Source organism: Mauremys reevesii, linkage group 23 (genome assembly GCF_016161935.1).
Source record: "Mauremys reevesii isolate NIE-2019 linkage group 23, ASM1616193v1, whole genome shotgun sequence".
NCBI lineage: Eukaryota > Metazoa > Chordata > Testudines > Geoemydidae > Mauremys > Mauremys reevesii.
The window spans coordinates 3,260,673-3,272,197 of record NC_052645.1 but is presented as its reverse complement, the minus strand read 5'-3'; the positions used below and the strand labels follow the sequence as shown (position 1 = coordinate 3,272,197).

General features: G+C 53.2%; 3 non-coding genes across 3 annotated transcripts; 2 read left to right on the top strand and 1 right to left on the bottom strand.

Annotated features, from left to right (window-relative positions):
* The first annotated feature begins 450 nt into the window (after positions 1 to 450).
* Positions 451 to 532, top strand: TRNAS-AGA. Its single transcript has one exon. It is a non-coding gene; the product is annotated as a tRNA-Ser (tRNA).
* A 1,826-nt stretch (positions 533 to 2,358) lies between these two features.
* TRNAI-UAU lies at positions 2,359 to 2,452 on the bottom strand. Its single transcript has 2 exons — positions 2,415 to 2,452; positions 2,359 to 2,394 (listed from the first exon to the last, which is right to left on the bottom strand). It is a non-coding gene; the product is annotated as a tRNA-Ile (tRNA).
* An 8,673-nt stretch (positions 2,453 to 11,125) lies between these two features.
* Positions 11,126 to 11,197, top strand: TRNAC-ACA. The gene has a single exon. It is a non-coding gene; the product is annotated as a tRNA-Cys (tRNA).
* Positions 11,198 to 11,525: the final 328 nt, after the last annotated feature.

The following is an 11,525-nucleotide window of genomic DNA, read 5'->3' as shown; positions in this document are numbered from 1 at the left end:
ATGGTCAGACAGAGGGGACGTAGCACCTGCATCCCTGCCAGGGAGATATTGGCTCGGCTCTTTCTTTCTGCTGCTGTTGTTAGTCCATGAAACATCAAGGGTGGAATGCAAGGCTGAGTTCACGCACCAGCCCCCAGAAATATTTCAGTGCCCCAGATAAATCCTGCCCCCTGCTATTGGAACGATGTGCTGGAGATTTGACTAGAAAAGGGACTGTCTGAATTGTCAGAGTGGGGAATGAACAACAATCTACAGTAATGTCATTCACACAAACACACTCTTATCCTGCTCCAGCTGGAAGGGAAATGGGCAGGAATTCTCGCTGTTCACCCAGGGACACACTTACACTGATGTGCAGTCATGAATGTGCTGGGGAAGCTGGTCTGAGCAATTTGAAGTGACAATTCAGTGAGAACAGAATCATCATGTAATGAGATCAGGGTACCTCAAGTAGTTGTGGCCGAGTGGTTAAGGCGATGGACTAGAAATCCATTGGGGTCTCCCTGCGCAGGTTCAAATCCTGCCAATTACGAAAGCACTGTGTTGTTGTTATTGTTATTACTATAGACTTAGTTCCTGAGCATTCAGAGTGCAAACTGGAGCCAGATCTATTTTCACTCTGTCTACACTTAAAATGCTGCTGTGGCACTGCTATAGCACTTTGGAGTAGACAGTAACTGGTGGGGTTTTCCCATCTGTGTAATGTCTGCATAGACAGAACAATTCTTCCTTTTAATTAGCACTATCTAACCCGGGCTTAGGTCACCTTAACTCTATGGGTTTGGGGGTGGGTCACACCCTGAGAGACGTCGCTCTGCCAGTGAAGTGCCCAGCGTACACCAGCCCTTAGATCCCTCTTGGTATTTCAATGCAGACACTGACCTGTGAGAGGAAAACATCAGCTCACAAACACAGAGACTGAATTCCCCACATTTAATCTCGCTGCACTTTCCAGAAAGTCACAAAATTCAATTCATTCTTGCTAGGCCAGAGAAAAAATAAGTGACACTAAGTTTTTGTCTTGGTTAAATAAAATTAAGTGTTTAATTAATATAGTAAAAATCTGTACTGATTCCTCTAACTAACACCACAGCGTGAAATAGGAACAGAGACAAATCTTGTCAGTGACGACTAATTTCACAAATGATCTTCCCATTATTAATTTCCACGCTGTCCCCGTTGGAGGTCTGGGCAATGCCAGTGTCATTGCTCTGCATTCACCTTCCCCTAGAATTTTTCTCGGACATTCGCCTTCCTCTGCAGCGTGGGGCACGGGGTCACTTGCTGGAGGATTCCCTGCACCTTGATGTCTTTAAGCCACGATTTGAGGACTTCAATAACTCAGACATAGGTCAGGGGTTTCTTACAGGAGTGGATGGGTGAGATTCTGTGGCCTGCATTGTGCAGGAGGTCAGACTAGATGTTCATAATGGTCCCTTCTGATCTTAAGTCTATGAATCTATTAATCTATTCCCAAATTTGGAAAATTGTGCAGTTCAGAATGTGAATAGTGACCCCGGCTCCTTCCTGCACCTGCTCTACATTGCTCCACAGCAGTTTCTCCCCCTGCAGAGTCACCCCAGCATGGCAGTGCAGCCGCCCAGGGTTCAGCAGGGGCCCCTGGCAAGGACAGTTGGTGCAGCTAACAGCCCAGTGTGCCTGGCCGTGAGGCAGCTGTAAAAAAGCAACCCCCCCCCCACAGAAGTACAGAGACTGACTCCCCCAACTATAACATCATGACCCCCTGTAGAAAGCCACACGTGTCAGTTGTATTTTCACAGGGAGATGCAAAAATCAAGTGACACCAATTTTTAAGTCGAGGAGATAGTTATTAACCTCCCAAAAATACACTAAAGATCCCTCAGCATAACACCTGAAGGTGAAATATGAACAGAGACAAACCTTGTCAGCAAAGGCTCATTTCCTAAACGATCCTCAAAATGTTACTAATTCCCACCCCTCCTCCACAGGAGCTCTGTGCAGTGTAACTGTTCTGCAGGCAGCTTCCCATTCAATGCTGTTGTGGGACATTCCCAGGCCTGGAAACGTACCAATGACAGAATTTGAAGAGCAAACCTGGCTCCCCGCACCAGACGGGATTTGAGTGTTTTGTCCCTGTCACTTAGTCTTTGTCAATAGTACAGACGCCAGGGGCAGGACTCCAGACTCTGCTTGAGGGATCCTGGCATAGGGGCTGGGCGGGAGAAAGGATTGTAGATTCTGACCTGTGCTCTGGAGAGAAGCTAATAAGTGAAGGGGGCATTTCTGCCTCCTCCCCTCCTCAGTGTCCCATGGCTGGAATTCCACATTCCACAGGGCCAAATGAGGGGGTGATGCCACTTGGTTAATGAAAACCAGTGCTCCAGGTGAGGTTTGAACTCACAACCTCAGCATAGCTTCTCTCAGCACTGCCCTATAAGTACTGTGCGCTAACCAATTGCGCCACTGGAGCACCTGTTAATTATAATTTTCTGAGACCCCCTAGGCTGATACAGGCAAGGAGTGACCCCAAAACATTCTCAGTGGGGCTGGGAGCAGGTAGCGACAAGTGTTGTACTTGGTGGGGTGGATTCTTCTTAAGGGTTCCAGGCACCATTTGACCCTTTTGTTCTTCCCTGTGTAATAACAGAGCTGATTAAGACTCAATGGAGAGTCTTGCTGCAGACCAACAGATCTGAAATCACTGATAAGCAGCTCTACGCATTAGTCCTGCTTTGGGACAGTGTCTCTCATGCAACCAACAGTTAGCTAGTCTAGCTCAGGGTCCAGCTCAACTTCCACCACGGTCCACTGGCCAAGGGCGGCTCTAGGCATTTTGCCGCCCCAAGCATGGCAGGCAGGCTGCCTTCGGTGGCTTGTCTGCAGAGGGTCCGCTGGTCCCGCGGCTTTGGAGGCACGCCCGTGGGAGGTCCGCCGAAACTGCGGGACCAGCGGACCCCCCGCAGGCACGCCTGTGGGAGGCAGCCTGCCTGTCGCCCTCGCGGCGCCAGCAGAGCGCCCCCCCGCGGCTTGCCGCCCCAAGCACGCACTTGGCGTGCTGGGGCCTGGAGCCGCCCCTGCCACTGGCCCCCAGTCCTCTTCTGCCACCAGGTCAACCCGGAACTCAGGCAGGAATAGGGTGAGGAAGCAAGTCAAGCTGAGCAAGGCAGGCAAAAGTGACTCTTGCCTTCAAGGGCTGCTCACAATGACGTCCTTTTTCTGTGCAACTGCTGCAAAAACATCCCAGGCAGAGAAGCAACAGGCCAAAATGCTGCTCTATAGCTGCCAAAGTAACTCAGTTGGGAGAGTGTTAGACTGAAGATCTAAAAGTCCCTGGTTCAATCCCAGGCTTTGGTGGGCCCTTTGATCCCTCTTTGTGCAGTGCTGGCTTGTTTTCTGGGAGCACAGCAGTCCCTGCACCCAAGATGAGTCCCTGAGCTTGGGCTCTGCAGTAGGAAAAGATAGTGTGGGCTTCTTCTGCTAGTTGGCCCACCTGACCTTTAAGGATGAGAGCTGTCTTTCTCAATATCTCAGGAAAAGAGTGAGGCAAGGCAGCCCTCAGGAATGGTGCCAGAGGGCTGCTAGGCAGGGATTGGGGATGAAAACTCCTCTGTGCAGTTGAGCAAGGGCAGTACCAGGGAAGGGGCATCTGTAAAAGTGGCCATGTGGAAGATGGCAGGGGTTTGGGGGCCCAGGAGGAGGTGCTTGATGCCCAGTGCCTTGGGTATGGTGGGTGTTCAGGAAATGCACATTCATGACTTTAGGGTAGCGTGATGGGCAGAGGGTGATTGGAGGAAGGGCCCATCTCTCTGGTCCTCCTGGCCAGGGAAGAACCATGGGGTTGTAGTCTTGTTTTTCACAGAAGGTGCTGGAGGGCATTACTGGTAGATTTTGTGCTCTGTGGAAAGTGTGTATGGTTCTCTGTTAAGGCGTGAACGGGAAGATCAATGGAAGGGACTAGCTCCCTTCCTCTGGACAACACGATGTTTGGTCTGGGGAGGGGGGGATTTTAATTGTGTCAGCTGGCCTGAGGACCACTGGTCCCATTTTCCCAACTGTCAGAGGAAATGTTTGTGCAATGAGCACTACCTGGCACAGGTCTGTAGTGAGGTTAGAGGAGCTCACTCCAGCCACAGAGGGGATACACCTTTCTGGGGGACAGGCCAGGAGTCACATTGACTGAATTTCTGTGAAGGAGAGCATGTCGACAGCCCAGTGCAGGGTGGTGCCAATGGACTGTTCGGATCACGCAGCTCTCACCGTGTGCTCAATGTGGGCAATTCCCTGACTAGGGGCAGCTCTATGTATTTTGCCACCCCAAGCACAGCAGTCAGGGAGCCTTCGGCGGCATGCCTGTGGGAGGTCCTCTGGTAACGCAGGTTCGGTGGCATGTCTGAAGGAGGTCCTCTGGTAACGCAGGTTCGGCGGCATGTCTGCAGGAGGTCCTCTGGTAACGCAGGTTCGGCGGCATGCCTGAGGGAGGTCCTCTGGTAACGCAGATTCGGCGGCATGTCTGCAGGAGGTCCTCTGGTAACGCAGGTTCGGCGGCATGTCTGCAGGAGGTCCTCTGGTAACGCAGGTTCAGTGGCATGTCTGCAGGAGGTCCTCTGGTAACGCAGGTTCGGTGGCATGCCTGTGGGAGGTCTGCTGGCAAGGCGGATTCAGCAGCATGCCTGCGGGAGATCCTCTGGTAATGCAGATTTGGCGGCATGTGTGTGGGAGGTCTGCCAGTCCCGCGCCTTCGGTGTACCTGCTGCCAAATTGCCGCTGAAGCTGCAGGACCGGTAGACCTCCCGCAGGCACGCCGCCGAAGGCTGCCTGACTGCCGACCTCACAGCGACCAGCAGCCCGCCCCCCCTGCAGGTTGCTGCCACAGGCACGCGCTTGGGGTGCTGGTGCTGGAACCACCCCTGTCCCTGACCCAGGGCAGAGGACATTGGAAGCTGAACATCCAGAGCTTGCAAGATAAAGGAGCAGGGGGGTGAGGCCTGGAGGTGTTGGCAGAACGGGAAAGCATCAGAGGGTTCTGTGGTTACCAGGGGGATTGGTGGGAGTCGGTGAGGGAGGAGTTGGCGGCTTTGTTCCGGCGGCTGGGGAAACACCACAACATTAAAGAAACCAACAGTGCAAAGTCCTGCAGTATCGCCTGTGGGATTTCCACAAGAGCATCCAGGCAGGGGAGCCAGTCAGCGTGTGACTGTACGACCGGACCAAGCGACAGTTGCCCGAGTTCCAGGAGATGAGGCTCCAGCTGGCCGATATAAGCAGGAGCACCGAGTGAAGGGAGGGGGTGGCCTCCCCTGACATTTTTGCAGCCTGCAGGGAATGGAGACAAAGCAGGGGGATGCGGGGACTCAGGGCAGGACCCGGGGATCGGGTAGAGCAGGACCACAGTCGCTGGAGGAGGAGAGAGAGTCCTGCGAGAGGAAGCTGCTGGTGGGAAGCAATAAGTGCAGAGTGCAAACCAGCCAGCTGAGAGTCACAGGGGTCCAGAAAAGGGCCTAGCAGCAGGTCCCATGGTGTAATGGGCAGCACTCTGGACTCTGAATCCTGCAATCTGGATTCAAATCTTAGTGGACCTCTTGGTTGGTTTGCTGCAAAGCCTCAGAGCTCAATGTGCTTGACTACCCTCTCTCTTGGTGAACTAGAGTAAGGTTCCCCCCGCTCCCCTCCTGCTGGGTGACTGAGGCCAGGGCCGGCACCAGCGCAGCAAGCAGGTGCTTGGGACTGCCAATGGAGAGAGGCAGCATGTCTGGCTCTTCGGCGGCAATTCAGCAGCAGGTCCCTGCTGCTGAATCACCATTGAAGAATGAAGTGTCGGTGGTAGAGCTGCCACCGAAGTGCCGCTGATCGCAGCCTTTTTTTTTCGCCACTGGGGGCATCAAAATTGCAGGAGACAGCCCTGACTGATGCCCACTGGAGATAGGTCTCTGGTCTGGCTGGTTCAATGGGCTGGCGGCTATAGGTTGGGGTCCTAGAACTTAACAGTCTGGCTAGAGAGTCCTGCGGGTTGACCGGATGGTTGTTTCTCGCTGCTTCACCTGATGTCCACAACTTTGGTCCCTGTACCTGCAGCTGCCACACTCTTCCTCTTGCCCACATGGCATTTAAAGGAAGGAGGGCCAGGGCCAGGCTTCATAGTCAGGGCTAGGCAGGAGGGAGGCAGAGTCCCAGGCGGGAGCCCAGCACCTCTCCTCCTCTGGGCACCTAGGACAGAGGTGGCTGGTGCTGACAGCGCCAAGGGCAGGCTTAAAAGCCACAGAGCAACCGAGGTCAGGGCAAGAGGAGGGGAGAACCATGCCTATGCGTGGCCAGCAGACAGCCACAGAGACACCCAGCCAGGCTGCTCCCTGCCATGCCGAACACCCACTGAAGGCCACTCACAGACCAGCATTTGTTCTGCGGCCGGCCAGCATCACAAGCAGGTGGAAAGCAGGTGGGGCCTCCAACCGTTCCCACTCAATGGGCTCCTTTTGGTGGTGGGGCAGGAGACATTTCCCCCAAGAGGCTTTTTCCCAGCTGCTGAGAAGCACAGAAGTACCCGGTGTTTGCTCTTGCGGTGAAAGGGGTTAATACATTTAGGCAGCCTGGCTAGCTCAGCTGGCAGCACCTCTGGCTCTTACTCTGAAGGTTGAAGTTACAATTCCCTGTTTGGGTGCTTGGGGCTCCTCTTCAACAATACAACACACAATCTGCCTAAGCCCCCACCCAGTAACCTGGGGAAACTAATCCTGGCCACTGGGTGCCTCTAAGAGGCGATACTTTCCCCACTCACAACCACTGAGTGTAGAAAAGAAACTTTAAGAAAAAGGAGGAAAATCACCTTGTGTTAACTTGGGAAAATACCACAATCACAACACAACACTATGAGCAAAACACCCCCCCCCCCCCCACAGTGCGCTGGGCAGTGGCGTTTTGCCTCGGGCTCCTAAATCCAGACACCAGAAGCTCTGTGGATGTGCCCCTCCCTTCACTGCACCTCACCCACAGCTGCTGTCCTGGGTCACTGAAAACCCAGAGTTCACCTCTCACCTCCTGGGGGGAAAGCCCCTTTCTCCCTCCGCTGTCTGGCCACATTGCCGGCCACTTGCCGTTCCACCCTGTCACCGCTCTGCTGGCCACCCTCTCTGCTCTGGGACGTCTTGTGGTCCCACCAGGAGCGGAACAGGCTCCCTAAAAGTAGCGGCCACCAGAGCCCAAACAGTAGCCCCATCCCTTCCACTCAACACCACGGCCCTGCCCCACCCCTTCTCCCCAAGGCCCCGCTCCTGAGCTGCCTCTTCCCCCAAGACCCCTCCTCCCTCTCACTGCTCTCCGTCCCCTCCCCACCCTCACTCGCCCTTACGGTCATTACAAAGGGGCAAGGCAGAGCCCTCCCATTTTTTAAAGTCCTGGGGTGTTGTTCCCCCCTGTTCAGGCACCCCTGGGGCCCTGCACTTCACACAGCTCTCCCTGATTTCAGCTGTTAGTGAGGGAGCCTCACTGCTAGTGCAGACTGGGCAGTTTGTTGCATGAGAGACACTGTCCCAAAGCAGGACTAGTGCTTAGAGCTGCTTATCAGTGATTTCAGATCTGTTGGTCTGCAGCAAGACTCTCCATTGAGTCTTAACCAGCTCTGTTATTACACAGGGAAGAACAAAAGGGTCAGATGGTGCCTGGAACCATTAAGAAGAATCCACCCCACCAAGTACAACACTTGTCGCTACCTGCTCTTAACCCCTGCTCTCAGCTGCACTGTGAAGTCTTTAGGATCACTCTTTGCCTGTATCAACCTAGGGGTCTCAGAAAACCATAATTAAAAGGTGTTCCAGTGGCGCAATTGGTTAGCGCACAGTACTTATACAGCAGTGCTGTGAGGAGCTACGCTAAGGTTGTGAGTTCAAACCTCACATGGATCACTGGTTTTCATTAACCAAATGGCATCACCCCCTTATTTGCCCCCGTGGAATGTAGAATTCCAGCCCTGGGGACACTGAGGCAGGGGAGAAGTCAAAAATGCCCCCTTCACTTATTACCTCCTCTCCAGAGTGCAGGTCAGAATCTACAATTCTTTCTCCACCGCCCCCCCACCCCAGCGCCTGGGCAAGGATCCCACAAGCAGAGCCTGGAGTCCTGCCCCTGGCGTCTGTACTATTGACAAAGACTAAGTGACAGGGACAAAACATTCAAATCCCACCTGGTGCGGGGAGCCAGGTTTGCCCTTCAAATTCTGTCGTTCGTACATTTCCAGGTCTGGGAATGTCCCACAACAGCATTTAATGGGAACAAGCCCCTAACCTATGTCTGTGTTACAGAAGTTCTCAACTCGTGGCTTAAAGACCTCAAGGTGCAGGGAATCCTTCAGCAAGTGACCCGAGCCCCATGCTGCAGAGGAAGGTGAATGTCCGAGAACAATTCTAGGGGAAGGTGAATGCAGAGCAATGACACTGGAGATGCCCAGACCTCCAATTAATAATGGGAAGATCATTTGCGAAATTAGTCATCACTGACAAGATTTGTCTCTGTTCCTATTTCACACGATGGGGTTAGTTAGAGGAATCAGTACAGATTTTTACTATATTAATTAAACACTTAATTTTATTTAATCAAGCCAAAAACTTAGTGTCACTTATTTTTTCTCTGTCCTAGCAAGAATGAATTGAATTTCGTGACTTTTTGGAAAGTGCAGCGAGATTAAATGTGGGGAATTCAGTCCCTGTGTTTGTGAGCTGATGTTTTCCTCTCACAGGTCAGTGCCTGCATTGAAATACCAAGAGGGATCTAAGGGCTGGTGTACGCTGGGCACTGAACTGGCAGAGCGACGTCTCTCAGGGTGCGAATCCCCCCTCCCCCCAAACCCATAGAATTAAGGTGACGTAAGCCCAGATTAGATAGTGCTAAAGAAAAGGAAGAATTGTTCTGTCAATGCAGCTATTACAGGGATGGGGAAACCCCTCCAGTCACTGTCTACTCCAAAGTGCTATAGCAGTGCCACAGCAGCATTTTAAGTGTAGACAGAGTGAAAGTAGATCTGGCTGCAGTTTGCACTGTGGATGCTCAGGTACTAAGACTAGGGTAATAATAACAGCAGCGCAGCGCTTGCGTAGTTGGCAGGATTTGAACCCGCGCAGGGAGACCCCAATGGATTTCTAGTCCATCGCCTTAACCACTCAGTCACAACTACTTGACATACACCCATTTCCCTACATGATGATTCTGTTCTCACTGAATTGTCACTTCAAATTGTTTGCCCAGACCAGCTTCCCCAGCACACTCACGGCTGCACATCAGTGTAAGTGTGTCCTTGGGCGAACAGTGAGAATTCCTGCCCATTTCCCTTCCGGCTGGAGCAGGATGAGAGTGTGTTTGTGTTAATGACATTGCTGTAGATTGTTGTTCATTCCCGTCTCTGACAATTCAGACATTCCCTTTCCCATTCAAATCTCCAGCACATCGTTCCAATAGCAGGGGGCAGGATTTCTCTGGGGCACTGAGGGCTGGTGCATGAACTCAGCATTGCATTCCACCCTTGATGTTTCATGGACTAACAACAGCAGCAGAAAGAAAGAGCCGAGCCAATATCTCCCTGGCAGGGATGCAGGTGCCACGTCCCCTCTGTCTGACCATCGCATTGCAGGAGAGAAGGGTTCACTGGAATCGAAAGCCCTGGCTCAGACCAGAGACACAGGGAGGTTTTGCTGTTCACGGATCTGTGCAAAGGAAATTGTGTCTCTGTGTGAAATGGAGGCAGGAAATGAAACACCCAATGCGCTAAGGAATGCGGGTGAAGGACTCGGGCTGAGCAATGATTTAACAGGGGTTTGTTTCAATGTATTGGCCTGATTAAAACTATGGCTAAAAGTCCCCTGTACCAGGGGCTGCGGGACAGGACAGGCAGTTCTGCGCAGAGTGTTCAGAGCTGCCCCGTATCTGCCCTTTGTCTGCACTGCCCCTGCTCCCAGAATGCACCAGGCCCTGGACTGAACTCTTCCCCTGCCGGCCGAGCTGGTTTCGTTTGCTGTGATCCTGTTGGCTTGGCAGGGGGGGAAGTGACAGTCCCACCCCAGAGCCAACTCCCCCCTGTCACCCAGCCCCCTGACCCCCAGCAGTGAAGGTCAGCCAGGAGCTGGGCCCTGCCAGGCACTCAGGGGCATCTCCCCTGCAGCTGGGGGCTCTCCCCAGCGTGGTCTGTGGGAGCTCGCGCACTAACGGGGCAGCGGCAGCAGCCGCGTGGTGGGTTGGGCTGGTGACCCGGGTCCATCTCCTGAGGTCGGCTGGGTTCATGCTCAGGCGACTGGCCCCAGCCACCGGCCGAGCCCCACGGCCACGCTGCTGCTGTTACCGCACTAGCCCCTCACGCCCCCATTCCCTCACTGAAGCCAGGAGAAGGTTTGCAGGGAGGAGGTGGGAAGGGTTTGACCCCAATATCCCGGAGCTGATTCTCCCCACAAAGGGGTGTGTGCATGTGGTGGGTGCCATGTGCAATGCCCTGTGCCCATGAGGAGGGGACCGGGGCTCTGCCAGCAGGAAGATTTATCCTGCAGGTGCCCTGCCTCCCTCCCACAGGGGTTCCCCTGGAGCAGAGAAGCTTTGAATCCTCGCCGGAGACTAGAGACGCCCGAGCAGCACAAGCTGCCTGGCAGAGGTTCTGGATCAGGGCCTCACGGGCACATTGGGTTCATTCCCTCAGGGCTGCCCTGCCCAGTGCCAGGGCTGCTCTCACTCCTCCAGCACAGAGGGGGCTGCAGGCTCTTTGCCAAGCTGGGTCCCAGCTCAAGGCAGATTTAACACTAGCAGGAGGCCCAGGCATGTGCTGGTGCCGCTCAGGGAGGGAATCTGGGCCAAAGACTGATTAGAAATTGGGTAACACTGACGTGGGACTAGAAAGACCCTTGATGGGACGTGGCGGGTAGGTAGCCCCCATTGTGTACCGTGCCCTTGCCGAGAAGTCTCTGGGAGAGTGGATTCTTCTTAATGGGCCACCAACACGTCTCGTTGGTCCTGATGTCGGCTGCTCCTTTGTTGATACTGACAAGCTAGTTGTGGGCCTTCCCCACTCACCCCATAGCTCCGGGATGCACAGACAGCAACACTGGTGTGGAAGAAACAAACTCCACTCTCAGTTTTCAAGATCCTTAAGATCACTGACTTGCAAATGTAATTATCAGGGGGTAGAGCTCAGTGGTAGAGTGTTTGACTACAGATCAAGTGGTCCTTGGTTCAAATCCAAGTACTCCCTTAAAAGCCTGGTCTTTCAACAAAAATAATTGCATATCCATTTCCATTATGTTCAGGAGCTCCACTGACTAGGGATGCCTGAAATAAATGGAAACACTCAACATTTTCCTGTGCAAATACATAAAAACCTAGCAAACATGTCCCTCTGATGAAAGCAGTTCCAATCCTCTAAGTGTCTAGTTTATGTTTTCATCAATGAAACAAAGGCACATGAAGACACATTTGCAGGTCCTTGGCCTCCATGGGCTACAATGTGCAGAAGAACAAGAACCACATCCACTTGGGAGGAATGGACTAGTCTGTATTACATTTGGTAAGTAAGTTGCCAT